Source organism: Sphaeramia orbicularis, chromosome 4 (assembly GCF_902148855.1).
Source record: "Sphaeramia orbicularis chromosome 4, fSphaOr1.1, whole genome shotgun sequence".
Lineage (NCBI taxonomy): Eukaryota > Metazoa > Chordata > Actinopteri > Kurtiformes > Apogonidae > Sphaeramia > Sphaeramia orbicularis.
Genome location: NC_043960.1, coordinates 40,619,464 through 40,640,284, shown reverse-complemented (window position 1 = coordinate 40,640,284; position 20,821 = coordinate 40,619,464). Strand labels below are relative to the sequence as shown.

The 20,821-nt window shown below is 38.7% G+C and overlaps 1 long non-coding RNA gene across 1 annotated transcript; it reads right to left on the bottom strand.

Annotated features, from left to right (window-relative positions):
- Positions 1 to 687: 687 nt before the first annotated feature.
- On the bottom strand, positions 688 to 20,750 carry LOC115418443 (uncharacterized). Its single transcript, XR_003935288.1, has 3 exons — positions 20,645 to 20,750; positions 1,074 to 1,080; positions 688 to 698 (listed from the first exon to the last, which is right to left on the bottom strand). It is a non-coding gene; the product is annotated as an uncharacterized LOC115418443 (long non-coding RNA).
- Positions 20,751 to 20,821: the final 71 nt, after the last annotated feature.

Here is a 20,821-nt window from a genome sequence, read left to right as displayed (position 1 = left end):
GTCCAAATGCTTTGATACTTGCATGGGCTAATGACTCATGCAACAGCAGAAGAAGCAGAAATATTATACAGCAATGTCAAGTGGTTGTTTTAGGGCATATGTGAAAGCCGCTTCCCATCTTTCAGCCAGTTACATCTGTCTGTTCGTGACATTTCTAATAAAGGTGACTGCTCTTGCTTGCACCACTATTGCATGTCATTGTTATTCTGCTCCTGTGTCTTCCTCTGTGGTGTCATCTTCTTAACTTCAAAAATGTCTTTTCAGCAAGCCAATATATAACTCGCAGCCATGCTAAAAAAAAATCCACCTGCGACTCTTTTGTTTTCTAGATATTTACATGAGATTCAGCTTGGATGTGGTGAATGCTCCAAATATAAATGCTGTTTTAAAGGATATGGAAATCTTGTAACTGTCATGGTCCCACATATGTGTCGGTGCCAACACATGGAAGGAACCCAACGGTGTCTTCCAGGATCTTTGTTTAAATAATGGACTGAGCTGAGCAGCAGTCGTGTCCATATGGTCGCCTCCAGCTTTTCCTCCTCTAATGATCTCATTGGAGAATAAATATCAGCGCTGAGACGCTCGCAGGGGTAGCGTCTTACAGACAGAACTGTACATACTCCACTGTCTTGGGGAGGAATGAAAACCTCCATAGGCCTACAGAGGTTTGGCAAAAAAAAAAAAGGTGTTACCTACTTTAGCAGAGATGGGGATACTCTTAACCCATAAAGACCCAATGCTACTTTTGTGGCAATTACAGAAAGGAATTTTTCCTCTCTATTTAACTTTTCATAAGTGTTCTATCACCATTTATTAAAATATTATCCTCTGCATTTTGCATTTTAAGTGCATTCTCTTACATTTAATTTACCAATCATGTAGAACAGTGTTTTTCTACCTTGGGGTCGGGACCTCATGTGGGATCGCCTGGAATTCAAATGGGGTCACCTGAAGTTTCCAGTAATTGATAAAAATATTTTAAAAAAAACCTTATAAATAAAAAAATATATGGTGAGTTGAGAGAGACAATCACAATACATGAAAGACATGACACGCTCTGAAGCTGAAACTGAAGCACTGTAGTACTGTTTATCTTTCAAATGTTCATTGTGGTCGGTTTCAGATGCTGCAGCTCTTTCATAATTCATAGTTTGAGTTATTGTTTGTTCAGTTTTAATTTACAGCCTTGTAAATACAAGCTGGACTGACTGTACATATCCTGACCTAAGAAAATAAAATTCTCACAGTGTGCAGTAATCTACACCTTTCTTTTCTGCCTCCGTCCATAATAATATACATTATATAGACTAAATGTCGTCTAAAATTAACATTTATTTGCAACATAGTATAGCAAACTATTACATGATCAAAAACAAATTAATTTTAGAAAAAAAAAAAGTCTCTGTTTTGAATGTCTGGGGTCACCAGAAATTTGTGATGTTAAAATGTGATCACGAGCCAAAAAAGGTTGGGAACCACTGATGTAGAAGTTCATAAAACCTCAGATTGAAGTTGAAGGTTATTATGTCAGAAAACTGAAGAAAATGTGACTTTATCAGAAACGATGTCATTAACTGATAAATGACAGTGGATGAACACACTTGGCTTATGTTCAAACTGGTAATAAATGACAGTTTTTACTGGTCAATCAATATTGAAGAGGACGACGGTTTTTCCATGTTCACTACAGAGCCTCTGAACGTCCAAATGGGTCATATCTGATGACAAACAGCATTTTACACCAATTATTTACATGTATTGATAGGATTAGTGGATCAGAAGTTATTAAACATTTTATATCGGTAGATGATTCTGGTCACCAGTGGCTGTTTGGGTCTTTACGGGTGAAAGAAGCCACTCACTTCTCAAGACATTTGTCCTTTACTCAAACATACTAGGGCCAAATACAGTGGTTTTTGGAAGGTCTTCAACATGACTCTCCAACCTTTCTTGAGTTTTCTTTCACAGAGGAACATTATTTACGTGTGTCATCCAACATCTTCAGAAATGACATTTTCTTAAAGAGATGTTCGTCTTATGCCTTTTCTTAATCTTGTCAGCTCCTCTTATGCATAACCTTTGAAACTTCCCAGTTGGATTCATTTGTCTCGTACGTGTGAAGATAGTATATCGGGAATTAAATTTCTATGACTGACACTGCGGGCTGCAATAAAGAAGCCTGATGTATATTACAGCTCTGTGCCTGGAGTATTAAATGTCACATTGATAGTCTTATAATCTTGTCCTTTAGTGACTGAATGTGGCATTAATTTAGAAAACCACATAAGAAATGGCTGGAAAAGCGTACATTATTCAATATCTGTTTAAGGTAAGAACAATGTGGCTGCAAATATTTCAGTTTTAAGAAGCATGGCAGTTCATCAGATTTATTTAGAGTCTTAAAAATCATGGGAAGGAATGCTTCTAGGACCCAAAACAGAGTTTATTCAAGGTGCTCTCTGGAAAAAGGGATTCATAAAGTGGATGAAAAACAGGAAGAAAACCCTGATGTACTCCCTTTAGGCTAACCCTACAAAGACCCAGTGTTACTTTTGTGGCAGTTCCTCTATATGTACCCCTTCTGAAGTGATTCATCACCATTTATTGTAATATTATCTTCTGTGTTGTGCATTTTTTCAGTGAAGATCATGCATTTTCCTATATTTAATTTACTGATCATGCAGATGTTCATAAAAGCTCAGACTGAAGTTGAGGATTATTATATCATAAACAGAGGAAACTTAAGAAAAAAGTGACTTTTTCAACAAAATCTATTATTGACTGAACAAAAAACAAGCATCTCCATCCACTGTCATTTATCAAATTACATGTTTTACTGGTGAATCAGTGTTGTAGAAGATAGCTGTTTTTCCATGGTAACTACGGAGCCTCTGAACGTCCAAATGGGTCATACACTATATTGCCAAAAGTATTGGCTCACCCATCCAAATAATCAGAATCAGGTGTTCCAATCACTTCCATGGCCACAGGTGTATAAAATCAAGCACCTAGGCATGCAGACTGCTTTTACAAACATTTGTGAAAGAATGGGTCGCTCTCGGGAGCTCAGTGAATTCCAGCGTGGAACTGTGATAGGATGCCACCTGTGCAACAAATCCAGTCGTGAAATTTCCTCGCTCCTAAATATTCCACAGTCAACTGTCAGCTGTATTATAAGAAAGTGGAAGTGTTTGGGAACGACAGCAACTCAGCCACGAAGTGGTAGGCCACGTAAACTGACGGAGCGGGGTCAGCGGATGCTGAGGCGCATAGTGCGAAGAGGTCGCCAACTTTCTGCAGAGTCAATGGCTACAGACCTCCATACTTCATGTGGCCTTCAGATTAGCTCCAGAACAGTGCGCAGAGAGCTTCATGGAATGGGTTTCCATGGCCGAGCAGCTGCATCCAAGCCATACATCACCAACTGCAATGCAAAGAGCCGGATGCAGTGGTATAAAGCACGCCGCCACTGGACTCTAGAGCAGCGGAGGCGCCTTCTCTGGAGTGACCAATCGCGCTTCTCCATCTGGCAATCTGATGGATGGGTCTGGGTTTGGTGGTCGCCAGGAGAACGATACTTGTCGGACCGCATTGTGCCAAGTGTAAAGTTTGGTGGAGGGGGGATTATGGTGTGGGGTTGTTTTTCAGGAGCTGGGCTTGGCCCCTTAGTTCCAGTGAAAGGAACTGTGAATGCTTCAGCATACCAAGACATTCTGGACAATTCCATGCTCCCAACTTTGTGGGAACAGTTTGGAGCTGGCCCCTTCCTCTTCCAACATGACTGTGCACCAGTGCACAAAGCAAGGTCATGGATGACAGAGTCTGGTGTGGATGAACTGGACTGGCCTGCACAGAGTCCTGACCTCAACCCCACAGAACACCTTTGGGATGAATTAGAGCGGAGACTGAGAGCCAGGCCTTCTGTCCAACATCAGTGTGTGACCTCACAAATGCGCTTCTGGAAGAATGGTCAAAAATTCCCATGAACACACTCCTAAACCTTGTGGACAGCCTTCCCAGAAGAGTTGAAGCTGTTATAGCTGCAAAGGGTGGACCGACGTCATATTGAACCCCATAGACTAGGAATGGGATGTCACTTAAATTCACATGCAAGTCAAGGCAGGTGAGCAAATACTTTTGGCAATATGGTGTATCTGATGACCATGAAAAGATGACAAACTGTATTTTACACCAGTCATTTACATGGATTGATAGGATTTGTGGATCAGCAGGTATTAAACAGTTCAGATCAGTAGAAGACTTTGGATGCTGGTGGATGTTTGGGTCTTTATGGGTTAAGCATTAAAATGTCTTTATTCTCATGGCATGGTCATATATAGACTTACACATAGACCATATATTTAGAGTCTTACTCAGTTCAGTTAGATTTAAGCTTTAGGGAACTGGTATTATCACTTCAATGGCTCTTTCTGAGAGCAGCCAAATGATCTATCCCACAGCTGTCAAACATACAGCCTGTAGGCCAAAACCAGCCTGTCAAAGGGTCCAATTCGGCCCGTGGGATGAATTTTTGAAATGCAAAAATTACGCTGGAGATAGCATCAATCAAGGGGTGTTAAAATCTTTATAATTCATACTCTACATACAGACAAATATGATCGTAAGTGGATCAGACTAGTAAAATAATATTTTAATGACCTATAAATAATGACAATTTCAATTTTTTCTCTTCTGTTTCAGTATAAAAAGTTAAATTCCATAACAATGTTGACATTTACAAACTATCCTTTCACACTACATATGAATCGCCTGAACAAATATGAACAACCTGAAATATCTTAAGAGAAGTAAGTGTAATTTTACCAATATTCTGTTACTAAATGTTTTGTATATTTGTAGATCCACTGTGATGTGTAAGTTGTAATGTACATGTGTAAATGATAGGGTTTTTATTCATCAGTTCAGATCTGCACCATTTCTTTTAAGCTTAAAGTTTTTATCTTTTTCATCTGTTTTATTTATTTATCTGTTTTTTAAGGGTTTTTTTTATTCTCATGCCTATACTTTTTATTGCTTCCCTGCTGTAATACTTTTAATGTTTTATGTAAAGCACTTTGAATTGTGTTGTACATGAAATGTGCTATATAAATAAACCTGCCTTGTCTTGCCTTGATAAACTGGGGCATAATATTGTTAAAATAGCACTTATTTTTCTTAAGAAATTTCAGGGTGTTCATATTATTCACATGTTTAAGGAAACTTTGTAAAGTAAACACTTTCATAATGTAATTTTACTTTTTACTGTAATGTGACTGGTCCGGCTCACTTGCCATCATATTGGCCCCATTGTGGCCCCTGAACTAAAATGAGTTTAACACCCCTGACCTATTTGATATAGTAGGATATAGTAGCGTAGTGTAGTGTAGAACACACCAACACAGCAGCTATGAAAATACATGCACCTAAAGGTTCACAATATAAGATTTGGGTTTGCTTGTGTGCATACATGAATCTTTTGTTGGAGTCTGCTCTGTGCTGAGAGCCAGCTGTTTGTTGACATTAGCTAACTACTATCTTGGATGCCTACATCTGTGATAACTTTATTTCGTACGTACAGAACTGTGATTGGTTTTTGCATGACAGTCCTTATAATCTCTGTAGAGTTTCAGTGTATATCACTGTTTGGTTAGCTTAGAAGTAGAGTGTGTTAACATCAACAATCAGCTAGCTGTCAGCACTACACTATCTCTGTGTTGAGTTCATTTTTTCTCTCCATACGGCATGGTTTCCCTCCAGGTTTTCTGGTTTCCCCCACCATGAAAAATACGTATATGCAGGTTAATTCTCATGTCGTACTCATTTCTCATGTGCTAAAGTCACTATTGCCACTTTATCTCACTGTTGCTGCTGTTCATGCTGCTGCTACATGCACCATCACTTTAACTGTACTGATGTTGCATACTGTGTAATTCTGTAAATATTAAAAAGTTGTTTTATTATTAATTGTTTTTTTGTGCATATTTTATGGTAGATTTTATTCTATCCTTTCTATCTCCAATTTATTTTATTTTATATTTTATCCATTTATTTTTCTCATGCTTCAAAAACCGAGACCTGGGTAACTATATTTTGCTCCATCATGTACCATTGATTGAATGACAAAAAAGTTGAGTCTGAGTCTGAGACAGGGCCGTTTCTAGCTTCGTGGGGGCCCTAAGCAAGATGCTGTCTGGGGCCCCCTAGTTTTTCAAACTACGGTGAAGAGATTCCTAAACCCTTTAGATGGTCTACTAAGATGCCACAATGTATTACACTTCATGAGCAGTTAGAATTATTATTATTATTTTTTATTTATTGTTTTATTTCAGTCTAAAGAACACAGTCCACAGATCCATCCAATCCATCGATCCAACAATCACGTCATGAAATGAAGATTTATATTACAAACTTCACTAATTAAATAATTCATTTATACAGTCAGACTGAAAAGGAGTAGGCTGAAGCTTTCTGCTCATTTTGCCTACCCTTTATACATTATCTTACAGCACGTCCTCAACTTTAACAAACGCAACAAATTCACATCGACAATGAAAACAATATGAATGCTGAAATAAATATTAAATGGTGCATATGGTGGGCGGCCATGGCTCAGGTGGTAGAGCGGGTCGTCCAATAACTGAAGGGTTGGCGGTTCGAATCCCACTCTGTCCATGTGCTGTTGTGTCCTTGGGCAAGACACTTCACCCTCCTTGCCTCTAGTGCCACTCACACTGGTGTATGAATGCGTGTGAATGTTTGGTGGTGGTCAGAGGGGCTGTAGGCTCGAATTGGCAGCCATGCTTCTGTCAGTCTGCCCCAGGGCAGCTGTGGCTACAGATGTAGTTTACCACCACCAGAGGGAGAATGTGAGAGCGAATGAATAATGGATCAATAATGTAAAGTGCTTTGGGTGTCTAGAAAAGTGCTATTTAAATTCCAATCCATTATTATAAACTTAAGATTTAAAGTTCATATAGCTATTAAGAGTCATATTTATAAATGTTTTTTTTTAAGGTGAGAGAGAGAGGTACATAGTTTCACCAAATCTGTGCAGGTGTCCCACAGATCTACTCCTCTGACAAACATACAGAATTTCATAATATTTGTTCTAAATGTTTTCTTTGTGAATATTTCAGTCCCTCTAAGATCATAATGACTGTGTATAATTTTGAATATTTTCTCGATTGCTTTTGACATGAGTCATTAATTAAACATCTTAAGTTGAGCCACTCAAGCAAGTTAAATTGTTAAAAAAAACAAAACAAACTATAATACAAGGAAAACAACAATCCTCTATATGTCAATTCTTAAAAAAAGAAGCAGATTTTGAGTGTTTAGAAAAAATGTTTACTTTAAATAAGAAAATACAACAACCGCTGAGATTACTTCTTTTTGATGCCATTACAGTGTTTGTTTTATTTAATACTCTTGCTAACAGGAATGTAGATGGGTAGCTGTCAATCGTTCCAATCATACCTGTTGGCGGGCCGCTACATCACTAACTGTGTGACAGTGCAGTTCAACAAATATGACCAAACAGTGCCACAAAAACACCAGCCACAGCTTATCATTGCAGTTTATTTTGTTTATATCCTATGTTTATTTTTGTTTTTAAGTATATAAGGGATGCAATAAAGACATGACATAGCTACAGATAAAGACAGGAGATTTTAATTCCCTTCAGATGAGGCTGAACATGCAGCTTTAGTGCCCCCTGGTGGCTTGGGAGCCCTAAGCATTCGCCTAGTTCACCTATAGCAAGAAACGGCCCTGGTCTGAGATGTCAGTGTCCTTGATCGAAGTACTGATCTGGAGTGGGTTACCCATTTCCTTCAATGGCTCCTAACATGCTGAGTGCTTGTGCTCATTATTAATGCTAATGCTAGAGGCTGTGAGTATATGGAATTGGTAAAATGTAGAGATTTCAATACAAGGATAACAAAAGGAGTGAAATTTTATCAAAGTGATTCAAACAATGAGAGAAAAATGTGTGAAAATTATTAATAGATATCTGCTAATTTTACCTCCATACTTCCCAGTTCCTTTAAACCTTTTTCTATATTTTACTTACCGTGTTAAATGTATTAACAACTATTTTCACTGCATTACCAAAGTTGTTAACAGTCGTGTCCCTTTTCTGTCAGAAATGGCAAACTAATGCATTACTGACTGGCACTCATTTGTTCATGAAGTCCTGGTTTATTATGTGGTTCAAGTTACAAAGCAAAGGCAGACCTTAGATTTTACTTTTATAAAACAGAAGGATGTAGCAGAGGAGGTTCTGTTCTCAGGGTCAAGAAGTTATTGTGAATTCTGTGTAAAATCTGCAACGGGACACGAGAAATAGTACAAGATGTTCGTTATACAATTTCAACAGGAGAGATTTAACTGAGAGGTTCAAACTCAGATATTTACCCCTCAAGTTTATGAAGCACACAGTGAACCAGGAAAACAACTCTGTAAGAGGCTTTCTGGCACCCTGGAAATAACACATACTCATGTTTCAATTGAAGTCTTTCTGAATTATAGTTGGAATCTTCTGTCAATTTATCTGTAAATGTATGAAATGGTATAGACTAGGGATGCACCAATACCACTTTTTTCCAGACCGAGTACGAGTACTTACATTTGAGTACTTGCCGATACCGAGTACTGATACGAGTACTTAATAATCCCATTCCAGTTCTTAGTTCCTTTTGTAAATGTGCTTTATTGTCATTATCATTAGTCTGACTGGAACAAAGTGCTGCTACTGACATTTAATGTGTTGGAATGAGCGTTTCTCAATTAATCCACAAGGAGGTGCCACTGTGAATTAACCATACTGGACAAATACCACGAAGAAGAGGAAAGTATTTTGAGAAGAAGAAGAAGAAAGAAGTCAGTAATAACAAACATGGAGACGACAGAGGCAATACTAATGTGATACTAATATTACAGCGTTTTCACTGGTAAGGTTTAACAGTTTAGCTTCAGCAGGTAGAGAAAAGAGAAATGAGCGATAAGTTTCGTTTTCACTTCTGTTGGACAGTCCACACCGCTCCATACACTTGCTGGTATTCTCATTCTGTTTATGCATCCGCAAGCACCTGGTAAACAGATGGAATGTACGCAGAAGACGGACAGAACGCTGCGTCCGTATCTGTCTGTCTTTAACGTTACTTGCAGTTAGCGTTACTTTTATCACCATCATTTATTTTGAAAAATCCCCACACTCTTCACACTCCACACACATTATTCCACCACTGCGTACCTGCTGCACTGAACTGTGAATGTCACACGGCCGTAAGTGGTATCGGTGCAGTGTATCGGATGCCTTTTACGAGTACGAGTACACACACTGAGTATCGGAGCCGATGCCGATACTCGTATCGGTATCGGTGCATCCCTAGTATAGACAGTAGATGTGTTGACTCATACCCTGTCCACACTCACACAAATAGTTTTTTCCACTTGGCCAACTTCTGGCCAAAGGGGTATTGTAATTATTTTGTCATCTGTCTATCCACCCGTCCATCCTTCTGTCCATTTAACGACATCATCGCATTATCTGAAGAATGCATTGCAATATCTGCACCAAATTTATACTGTGGATGCATCTTGGCATAGAGCAGAAGTGTATTGAAAATAGATGACCTTGACCTACTTTTTCAAGGTCAAATGACCCTGTGCAGTTATAATTTCTGAGTACTTTCCCAAATAAATATGTATGTAATAAGTTTTACAGACAATCTAATCTAAATGATAGGGCAGCAACTTTCAGCAGAATCTTACACTATATTTGGCTGAGGGGGATTAAAAGTGTGCAGCATGTTATGTTATATCTATTTTCTTCCTCTGTTTTTTCAAAGGTCTGTTCACATGACCTTTGTTTTACACAATATTTCTATCCACACAACAATGCAAAATCGACTACAAACCAGCTCAAACTGTTTCCGATGGACACCACAGATAGCACTGGACATAGCAGACGTGGAGGTCACATGGCGTGATGTTGAGCAGCAACAAGTTAAGTTAGTGTTTTTCAACCTTGGGGTCGGGACCCCATGTGGGGTTGCCTGAAATTTCTAGCAATTAATAAAAAAAACAACTTACTAATAAAAAATATATGGTGAGTTAAAAGAAACAATCCCAATACATAAAAGACATGACAAACTCTGAAGCTGAAACTGAAGCGCTGTGGTACTGTTTATCTTTCAAATGTTCATTGTGGCCGGTTTAAGATGCTGCAGCTCTTTCATAATTCATAGTTGGAGTTATTGTTATTCAGTATTAATTGTCAGCCTTGTAAATCCAAGCTGGACTGACTGTACATATCCTGACCAAGGAAAGTAAAATTCTCACTTTGTGCAGTAATCTCCACCTGGCTTTTCTGCCTCCGTCTATAATAATATACATTATATAGACTAAATGTCATCTAAAATTAACATTTATTTGCAACATAGTATAGCAAACTATTACATGATCAAAAACAAATTAATTTTAGAAAAAAAAGTCTCATTTTGCACGTCTGGGGTCGCCAAAAATTTGTGATGTTAAAATGGGGTCATGAGCCAAAAAAGGTTGGGAACCACTGGGTTAAGTGATAAACTTAAGTTGGCTTTAGTGCTGGTTCACTTTGCCAAAGTGCACTCTTTATATTGAGGATTTCACCATAAAACCAGTTTGATCTGTCTCCTAAAAGTATCCATGCTGACCTTGATCTACTGCAGGTCATACATTGAGTTATACACCTAGATTTTATGTTTCCGAAGGATGTTCATTACACAAAGCAATAATCAATATGTGCAAATATGGGGAGTGACGCCATATTGTTATCCAGATCAGAGGAATGGCATGTTTAACAGTGTTTTTATCATAACCCCATGCAGCCACAGCCAATATGGGGGCCGCCATCTTTGTTTTTTTTATTTTGTTAATTATTTATTTAACCTTTATTTAACCAGGTGAGTTAGTTGAAAACTGATTCTCATTTTCAATAACGACCTGGCAAAGAGACAGCACACAAACAGAATGAAACTGATTACATGTACGACAAACAAACAACAGAATGAACAACAGAACCGATTACATATACAACAAAACAAACAAACAGGATGGACAACAGAACTGATCATATTTACAACAAATCACACATTGACATATACAAATAGAAAGGCTAAAAACAGGTGCAGTGGTGCTGAAGTGAATCTATCACTGACCTTTTAAACGACAAGAGCGGTTTGAATGAGGTGAGTTTTAAAGATCACTGTAAAGAATTCCAGTCGTAAGCAGCAGAAAACTGGAATGAGGATTGACCAAGAGTAGTACGGGCTTTGGGGATGAGGGGGCTGATGAAACTGCTGGAACGGAGAGTACAGGTGGAGTGAATGGTGAATAGTGAACGCAGGTAAGGTGGTGTTTTAGCAATGAGGGTTTTGTAGATGTATAGTGTGGTGAAAAAATCTGTCAATAGAGAACACAAAAGTCAAAGCTGGTCTGACGTGTGAGTTTTATTCACCCCTTGCAAGGAGGACCCCTTTCTAACATGAGCACAAAGCTAAAGTGTAGGAGGAAAAGGGGTAAGGAGGAGCACAGGCATTGAGTTTTTATACACACTAGATATGGCATGGCAGAAATGATTCTTACAGAAATGAGGGCAAAGTGAAAGTCAGCTGACAAGTGAGCAAAACATCATGGAGCCATCATGAGATAGACAGGAGACACTCAGGGTCCCTCCATTTATTCCGCATTTACATTACGTGGTACCAGCTTGACTCGACTCAACTCGAGTCGACCTTTTTGTGTTTCCATTACAAAAAAGGACCTAGAATCTGGTACCTGGTACTATTTTTTTGGTATCACCTCCACTGAGGTTCCAAGACTGGGGAACAAATACTAAAATGTGACAGGTAAACACTGCAGACCACTGATTGGTCGGAGAGGTGTTTCTGTGACCTGCCATTTTACAAAAAACAGATGCGGAAGTTTGCAGTAAATGTACCAGTAGGTTAAACCACATGATGACTGCCCGCAAAACTACACCATGGTCGGTCGAGGAGATTCAGTCTTTGGTGGCCAATGTAAAAATTCAGCATGAGCTTGACGTGACAACATGCAACGAGCGAGTTTATCAGCAACTCTCTGAGCAGACGACACGGAAGTAACACGCTACATCGCTAAGACGTCCAGGTACTGTAAAGTCGGTAGTATCCTGTAATGGAAACGGTCTCCAGGAATAGCAAGTGGTACCTGAGTCGAGTCAAGCCAAGTCGAGTCGAGCCGGTTCCATGTAGTGGAAACGCAGCATTAGAAAGGGGGGAGAACCACAAGATGTAAGATGAGGGGGCCTCTGGTCATGTACGTCAGCGGGAGACAAAACACTCCATGTCCTTCTACTGTACGATAGTCCAAGAGTGTACTGTGACATTAGATATGGATCGTGTAGGATGCTCTGTGTCAAGTGTCAGCATGATCACAGAGAGGATAGAAGAAGTTTAACGTAAGAGGCACACAAGTTATACAATGATATGAGTATACCTAGTCAGATAGGAATCACACAAATGTCAGATATGACCGGCCTAATGCCGCGTTTCCACTACATGGAACCAGCTCGGCTTGACTTGACTCGGGTGCCAGGTCCTATTCCTGGAGACCGTTTCCATTACGGGATACTACCGACTTTACAGTACCTGGATGTCATAGTGATGCGGTGCGTTATTTCCATGTCGTCTGCTCAGGAAGTTGCTGATAAACGTGCTTGTTGCGTGGTGTCTCATTAAGCTCGTGCTGAATTTTTACGTCGGCCACTAAAGACCGAATCTCCTTGACCGATCATGGTGTAGTTTTTGGGCATGTGAATTAACCTACCGCTATATTTACTGTCAACTTCTGCATCTGTTTTTTGTTAAACGGTGGGTCACAGAGACAACTCTCTGACCAATCAGTGGTCTGCAGTGCTTACATGTCACGTTTTAGTATCTGTTCCCCAGTCTTGGAACCTCGGCGGAGGTGATACCAAAAAACTAGTACCGGGTACCAGATTCCAGATCCTTTTCGTAATGAAAACGCAAAAAGGCCGAGTCGAGTCAAGTTGAGTCAAGCCAGTATCACGTAGTGGAAATACAGCATAAGTGACCTGGGTTTGACAGTTACATAAGTGACATATAATGTTGCCACGACAATAGAAACCAGTGTAACTGTCTACGGAGTGAAAGGGAGGCCAGTTGACCAGTGACTGCAGTAGTGAGTGTTATAGGGAGCTCTGGATCAATTTTTAACCAATCTCTGTTTTCTTACCAGAGTTTCTAAAACTCATCAAACCAAAAATGGCTTTTACATGTGGTAATATGTGGAGACATAGCGAAATATATAACTTTGGAAACATCTGCATTAGTGTGGACTGGGCTTGACCCTACTCCTCTTAATGTAGATGTTGATTTATGTGGTTAAAGGTTAAAAACTTCAAAAGACCTGATGGACACAGAGGCATAAGAAGAAGCAACAATGCTGGAGGAGGGCTGAGAGGGCAAAGAACAGAAAAACAAACACTTGGCTGAGAATAGTCAGCACAGAGAAAAGAAACATGGTGAAGAAAAGAGACAGGGGATGAAGAAGGGGGTGGCAGGGGACTTGGTTTGGGGAAGAAGAAGGAGAGAGGGAGGCAAAAGGCAAAGAGCCAGTGAGACAGAAGTGGCAGAAGGGAATCCACTCTCTGGGTCCACTGGGACCAGCATTATTCTTTGTAGTCCCGTCCTGAAAAAGACCCACTTATGTGTGTACGTGCTTCTGACTTGTTAAACTCCAGACAACCTCCACTTTCTGTCAAATCAACATAGCTTTAATGTTGCTTGCAGAGCCCTCTCTTCATACTGTGTTTCACCTTATTTTAGCTTTGTGTGTTTATCAGGAGAGCGGTCTGGCATGTGGTGTTTGTCAGGGCGAATTAAAATGAGGAGCAGGATATGTTGTATTTACATTGCAGATAAAGGCCTGATGCTTTTATCTGCCCTGGCTCATGTTCTGGAGTACTTCAGTCCAATATCAAAACCCTAACCATCCTGAGCACCATAATTAGCTGACACTTCCAAAATGATTTAAACCCTTGTAAGCAGTCATTTCACACTCGCATTAAATTAATAAAATCACTCACTTCGGCGGCTGCTTGCTTTTCTATAAGCAGAAAAAGTGTCAGATGTTGGCAGTATACCGATGTGTTGGATGTAGATATAGTATCCTCAATTACCCAAGAGCATCAGCGGGTTGCATAAAGCTTCAGTACTGGCAAATTTAAATTTAGTCTGTAGTGCTGTGTCTGCTAAGCAAAAGCAAAAACAAACAGGGTATCCAGTAGATGTAGCCCAGATAGAAGGGTTGTTTTTTTTTTTTTTTATCTCAAAAAGACAGTAAGTCAGAATGTGATGTCTTATAATAGAGGAGAGGTGACCTTTACAAAGAAAACGAGGGAATCCATTTATGTTGCTTACTACACTGGACATGGGTATCAGCTGATATTGACCAATATCGGTATCAGTATCATATAAGATGTCTTGTCACTGATGGCAGTGGCAGATATTTATCTAAAATGGATACATAGACGTTACTTCTGATGGTGTCCCCAAGAATGAGGAATACGATTGCTGATGAAGATCTGGAGTTGGTCCCCGAGCGCCCTCAATGGCAGCTCATTATGTGCTAATGTTAATGCTAATGCTAGGTGCCATACGTATTAGGACAGGTAAAATGCAGAGATTAAATTTCCCTTAAGTTAAGCTTTAAAATATTAACATTTCTTTTTTTTCATAAATTTGTATGTTTGATTATGTATTCATTCAACGATAATGTGATCTCGGGCTGACTGGACATTAACTATTTGTATTTTTATAACAAGTGGTGCCAGGCACAACAAACCCCACCCCTCGCATGTATTGCATCTTATTTTGGCATCGATCCAGCTGATGTCATCATGTCTATGCGTGTGCTGATGTCAGCATATCAACTGCCTCTATATTTGTGCCAAGTTTGAAGTAAATTGAAACAAAATTGATGTTTTTATTGACATTTGAAATTTAGCCCATTATAAGTAAATAAGAAAAAAAAAGATTTAAAAAATGTATGAATATTTGAACTTTCACCTACTTTTCCCAAAACGTAATCACATCTATTCTGGGTCACTGGCAATCTATAAACCCAATTCGGTATGAATTATGCCAATAGTTTTGCTGCTACAGACATTTGAAATTTTGCCCATTATAAGTAAATTGGAAAAAAAAGATTTAAAAAATTCATAAAAATTGAAACTTTGACCTATTTTTCTCAAAATTTAATGGTATCTATTCTGAGTCACTGGCAATCTATAAACCAAGTCTGATTTTAAAAATTCAATAGTTTTGCTGCGAGAATGTTAACAAACAAACAAAGAAACAAACCGAACCAAAAACAATACCCTTTGCCTCCCCTTTGAGGGGGTGGGGTAATAAAGATTTTTTTCTTCTTAGGGCAGGGATAAGTAACGAGAAAAACAAAATAAAGAAACAGAAAGCTGAACTGGTATGGGCATCATGCAAAATGTCGGTTAATTTTTGCAATCAGTGCATCCCTATTGCCTACTTGAATAAAACATACCCCTATTATTAGACAAATAGGCTGCTAGGTGATTCTTTATTCAGGCCAGCTAATTAAATGTGGTATATAAATCAAAAGTAGCTTATTTGAGTGTTTCTACCATTATCATATGTACACTGGCAGCAACACTAACAGACAAGTTGCCAAAAGTCCATTAGTCTTTCACAGCCACACACACAACTATTCTTTTATTGGCAGGGAGAATGTGTCTGTTACTGCACTCGTGTAGTAGCATTACTTTGTGTCTCATTTATAATTGAAAGAGTTGGTGGAGACGCTGATTGGTACTGCTGGAAATCTGCTGCTTAAATTTGCCATAATACTGTAGGACGCAGGACGCTTTCAGTGTGCTGAATGAAGAATGAGGTTGTTGCTGTAGCTACAATGAGCGAAATCACATACTGATGGTTCAGAGGCAAAGCAAGGAATAATTGGATACTGAAGGAAGCTCAGTCTAAAGCACTTACATTGTTACTTTAAAAAACCTAAATATAATCTGACTTTATAGCTAAAAATGCATTCTAATAGACAATGAGGCTGAATGAGTAATTTGACAGGCCAACTATCATTTATTTGTGGTGAAAAAGCTGTAGATAGTGATAAAACAAGTGCACAGTCCAACACCTATAGATGGCTGTATTTACCAAAGAGGCTCCTCTCCTTATCTGACTTTAAGAGAAGAAAACAAAATCACACTTAAGTCTGTAATTGTGTTTAAATTCCTAATTGCTTCCACCTTTAGGGGTAACTAAATTATTAAAAACAGAGTTTGCATTGGGTAAAGGGAAACCATACAGTGTTACATAAGAGACTGGAAATATTATAGAAAGTGCTGCTCCAGATTCTTCAATTAGGTTCTGAAGTGCAGTGAGAGAAAAGAGCAAGAGTACAGTATCGATCGCTTCCATCCATCATTAGTTTATCGGTAATGACTTGTTGGACTGTGCTAATTGTGAGCAGTGATGTCCCTCTTTCAGCAGGTACATTAACTCACCGTGTCTCTGTCCTCTTCTGTGCTTTATTTTTTATTGACTCAACTGTACACAAACCATACTCGTGCTGAATTCCAAATTGTGGATGAAGACTCTTTTAAAATGTCATCTCATATGCCATGTACAGCTCTGTTTGATGTTTGCAGAAGACAATTAAGGATGTATAAAACTTGGCGTCTCTTCTCTCTCACGCTATATCTGTCTCTCATTATCTTCTCTCGAACACACACTGTACACACACACACACTACCAGCAGCATCTGCACTATATGAGAATAACTGATAAAACAGTGTTAGCTATGACATCTATCAGCATATGGAAGCTCTGATATGTGATTTAACTGTCAGTACATATTTGGTACATGTCGATACATATATGCATTTCTGAATGACTCAGTAGGTAAATATAAACTAAAAGGCGTCTTGTCACAATTAATGTTTCCTTAGATACGCAACCTCTGATCTCAACAACTATATACTATGTATGCATGCATCTGGGGATGCACTGCAGCCCACACGACGCACATCAAACTGCATACATATGTCTGTGATCAAACTGCTTTAACTCAAGCGCTTTAATACTCTGCATTTCTAAAACATATCTAGAGAAGTTGCCAAAAGATGAGCACAGGACAGCAACAACAACAAGGGTTGGAAATCTTGAACTGATTTCAGAAATGACTTTTGATGCATCTCAATGCATTTCAAATTCTATCTCATTTCTTGCTGTGTCACTGCTTTCGCAACATCTAAATATTTAAACATTTGCATTGAACAAAAACAAATTAACTACCCTCAAACAATCATTTATTCATAAAACAAGAAGTTGAAGTGTGGCAGTTTGAGGTTATATTAAAGTGTGTTTGCTATGCTAATGTTAACCCATAAAGAACCAAACATCCACTGGTGACCAAAATCATTTACTGATCCAAAATATTTAACATCTGTTGATCCACTAATCTTATCAATACATGTAAATAATTGGTGTAAAATGCAGTTTGTCATCTTGTCATGGTGATCAGATATGACCCATTTGGACGTTCAGAGGCTCCGTAGTGAAGATGTAAACACTGTCATCTTCTACAACATTGATTCAACAGTAAAACCCATGGAGTTGGATAAAGGACAGGGGATGGACACACTTGTTTTATGTTCAATTAATGATATATTTTACTGAAAAAAGTTACTGTTTCTAATGACCACTGACTTTAATTTGAGCTTATATGAAGATCTAGATAGATAGATAGATAGATAGATAGATAGATAGATAGATAGATAGATAGATAGATAGATAGATAGATAGATAGATACTTTATTCATCCCAGAGGGAAATGTACAGGTTCCAGCAGTATCCACAAACTTTAAATAAAAAACTTAAAACACAATAGTAAACAAGAAAAGCACTCAGAGAGCGCAGACCTCTGCCAAGACAGATCTGCCCCCCACGTGTGTTTGTTAGCAAGATAACTCAAAAAGTTATGGAGGGATTTTCAGGAAATTTTCAGGAAATGTTGACACTGGCACAAGGAAGAAATTATTAAATTTTGGTGGTGATCGGGGGGGGGGGGGCTTCATGAAAATCCCTCCATAACTTTTTGAGTTATCTTGCTAACAAACAAACAAACACGCACACACACAAAGCAAAGTGATCACAATACCTCCTAGCGGAGGTAAAAACACAAAGAGTCAGTGCAAATTCCACAAGAGTCAGTGCAAAGGAGACTGTTGCATTATGAGAGTCTGTTCAAAGGATGCGTCTGTGCAAAGGATACAGTGCAATGTAAGCAGTGTGCATTATGAACACTTCTCCCCCCTCGAGTTAAAGAGCTGGATGGCATTGGGGAGAAAAGACCTCCTCAGTCTGTCAGTGGACATGATCAATGAATTAAGTATAGGAAAAAAACTTATTTTTGCTTAAAAATGCAAATGCAATGCACTGCAAATGCCAAAAAATAGCATTGGGTCTTCATGGGTTAATGTGCCACTGGCTGTGATCAAGACTGAAGTCATTATGTGTATGCAATGATTTTGACACAATCTGTGTAGAAAAGTGGGTACGGATGCCAACCATGATCAACAGCATCTCAGGTTCAACACCCTGTCATACCCCTCACTTGTCACTTATTTCATATACATTTTAAACTCTTATTGGTGAAACAAAGGCAGATAAAGCGCCGTACATGTTTTAGGTCCTCGTAGTATCCTTCCATTTCATTTTCATTTACACTGATAATACAACACATTACACCAATAAAGTTAGTAAGTTTTACATTTACAGTTAAGCTTTAATCTTACTAACAGCCCACTAATGATTATTTTTAAAAATCAGTTTAATTAACATTAAACTACTCTAAACACATCACACGTGCTCTTCAGCAGAAAAATGTTTTATTCATAAAGCGCTATTTAAAATTCTAAATAAGAGTTATGTACATGCTGAATGGTTCAAGATTGATTATTTTTCCCTCCACCATACACAGCTGTGTGATGTTGAGCGCACATTTCTATGAGGCAGAAAGAAAGGAGAAAGTAAACAGAGAAATGAGCAACAAAGAATTGGCTTTTCTGAGTTCTCCTTAACCCCTGCTGTTTCAGAAATCACCCTGCAGCCCAGTTCACTTTATAACTGTTGGAGGAATCAATAACAAAAGTGTGACTGGACAGACAATGTATAGGTCCGTGAATAATGTATTCTATCAGTGACATTGTGAATTATTTCAAACGAGAGCTGAAAAGATGAGACAATTCATTTATTTGTCAGACGACTATTCGCCAATTAAGCTGACTTCTTATGTAAAATATGCTATTATAATAATGCTATTAGAAGCTTTAATTAGAAGCTATTAAACAAAACTGCTTCTCACATGTGTGCTTTTGCTGCTTATCCTTGGCTCAGTTGATCTGATAAAAAAAAAAAAAAAAACACACAATCTAAAATATCACCCTATGATATCATATATGTGTTTTTGTCCTATTAAACACAATGCTGTCCAACAGTTTAAACCGCAATAGTAACGGCAGTCAGTCTCATCCATGGTGGATGGAAAAAAGACCTCATTAGTTCTTGTTTTGTCCATCCTGGACATTTTAGTTGAGGGGATATTAACTCTGGCAGGTGACAGTAATGCACCATAATGCTGGATGACACCTGCCATAAAACAGAGTAAAGACGAGGAGAGGAGGGAGTCCATTATGAGCCACTGTGGAAACATGGTGGACGTTGTGGAGGAGATCTACTCCCTCTGTGGATATAAACAGCTCATCCTAAAGTGACAAAAACACAACGAGTCATTTCTTCATGTGACTAGACCTTAATAAAAACAAAATTGGGAAGGACAAAATTCCTCTTCTGCAGAGCCTCCTAAATATCCCTCAATCTTACACAGTGGATTTTAAGTGATTCAAGGGGCTATATGTAGTATTTCTACTTTTACATACTAAAAAAATAGGACCAATGGCCCTGTAGCTTACCGGCCAAATTAAAAGCTTTGGGAAATGCATCCAGATGCCATTTATTATCACCCAGTTCTGTGTATTTATTATATTCCAGAAATAGCCCATGTTTTGGTCATATTCCAATCAGATCTGTAAAAATGTCAAATTCCAACTTGATATCATTGATACTTACTGATTTATTGTATCAATCCACTTCCTATCTCTTATAATGGGAAAATTTTTCAAAGTTGCACCAAATCCAGAATCAGATCCAGATTGAAATAATTTCACTAACTTTTGTTGACATCATCATAAAGAAGCTGTATATCAAGTTTGAAGTCAATTGGAATTGTAGTTTGGGAGAAGAAGACGATTGTAATTTTTGTAATGGACGACAGACGCCAGACAATGACAAATGACGACAACGCCAGACGCCGCATGATGACAATAGCTTACGACCTGTCGGCCAGTAAGCTAAAAAGAGACTAAAATTATCATTATTGTGTTTAGAATAAAGAGTTGGGGATTGAAATAGTGGACTGTGGGGATATGCGTTGAATCTATTCACACCAATGGTCTAGTGCAGTGTTTCTCAATGGGGGCGTTGGGGACACTGTCATGGGACGTTTGGAACAAGAAATCTGAGAGGGGGGTGCTGAGACTGAAATGGGGGGCGCTAGTCTGTATCAGTATCAATATCAAGCAGCATGTTATGTCAGTCGTGAATTTCTCTGCCCCTCCCCCCTCAAAAAAATAAGGTATGTTGCACCTTCTCACCCACCCCGGTCT